This window comes from Propithecus coquereli, unplaced genomic scaffold (assembly GCF_000956105.1).
Source record: "Propithecus coquereli isolate 6110/MARCELLA unplaced genomic scaffold, Pcoq_1.0 Scaffold152, whole genome shotgun sequence".
Taxonomy (NCBI): domain Eukaryota; kingdom Metazoa; phylum Chordata; class Mammalia; order Primates; family Indriidae; genus Propithecus; species Propithecus coquereli.
The window spans coordinates 1,399,161-1,400,360 of record NW_012139636.1 but is presented as its reverse complement, the minus strand read 5'-3'; the positions used below and the strand labels follow the sequence as shown (position 1 = coordinate 1,400,360).

Genomic DNA, 1,200 nt, shown 5'->3' with positions numbered 1-1,200 from the left:
GTATAAAATCCTAATTCCTATTTAGTTATCTCTTTCTGGTCTTGAATAAACACTAGAAGGAACAAGCTAGAGGAGATTAAAGATACAGAGTAAACAGATGTAAAATATGACAGCAATTGAAGAGAAGATCCTTTTCAGTCTGCAATAAAGGGAAGTCTGACCCTTAGAATTACTGAAATTTATGGTGATATCAGAAAAATGGAATGATGGTTGTTGAAGAGTGCAGTTACCCAAATACCACAAGTCCTTTCACTCTTCTTCGTGATCCCATTTCCTAATCATTTTCTCTGTCTGCTTACTTGATCTTTCTCTATTTCTCTACGTCTGTCTTTAAAGTGGGGGCTGCAGTTGTGTCTGGCTTACACACCAACGGTTTGACTGCCACTGAGTTTGGAGGCATTTTGAATCATCAGACAGTAGATAAGTTGTGATGAGGGCAAAATTTATGCATTTTTAATATCAATTTTATGTCTTGTACATTAAAATTATATTCAGATATATTGTACATCTGCTTCTCTTTGATCAGTGTTTCTGTCTCATCTGCTATTAGCTCTCTGGTCTGGAACTGATTAGGGAAAATTAGTGGGGCCATCTGGAAACATGAGCAACTTGAACTTCAGTCTGATTTCTAATACACGTTTTGATTGATGCTAATTATATGGTTTATTTCATGAATATTTTTCTGACTATTTATTGTTAGAAAGGAAAATACTAATCTAAAATGAATTGTTTTCAAAGGCTTTGGATCTGGCTGCCCTTTCCACAGAGCATTCTCAGTACAAGGACTGGTGGTGGAAAGTACAGATTGGAAAATGTTACTACAGGTAAAATTTTTATTATTTGTGAAGGGCTTAGAAGTGACAATATATTTCAGAGTCTCAAATCGATATTTATGTTTGTGTATATATATTATATATATGTATATATTTTTTGATAGATTTCCTCATGGAGAAGTGAGAACTGTGTCTTTGGCTTACTTGAGAAAGCATTTACTTAACAATCGCATGGTAGTAATAAGTACCTCTAGAATAATACAAGTTTAGGGCTGGGATGGGGAAGCTTTGAGACCATCAGGCCCAACTCCCCTTTCCAGATTAGGAAGCTGAGACCAGAGAGTGGCTGCGATTTGCATTAGGAGCTACTTAGTAACAGACGTGGGACTAGAACCGAGTCTGCTAATTTCTAGTCCTGTCCTCTTGG

At 36.3% G+C, this 1,200-nt stretch overlaps 1 protein-coding gene across 1 annotated transcript in view; it reads left to right on the top strand.

Moving 5' to 3' along the window:
- The first annotated feature begins 730 nt into the window (after positions 1-730).
- The window catches only part of LOC105807115 (tetratricopeptide repeat protein 8), a 34,873-nt gene continuing 34,403 nt past the window's right edge, over positions 731-1,200 (top strand). The window contains exon 1 of the mRNA XM_012640405.1: positions 731-824. The gene's annotated coding sequence lies outside the window, so the exon portion shown is untranslated. The remainder of the gene's footprint in view (positions 825-1,200) is intronic.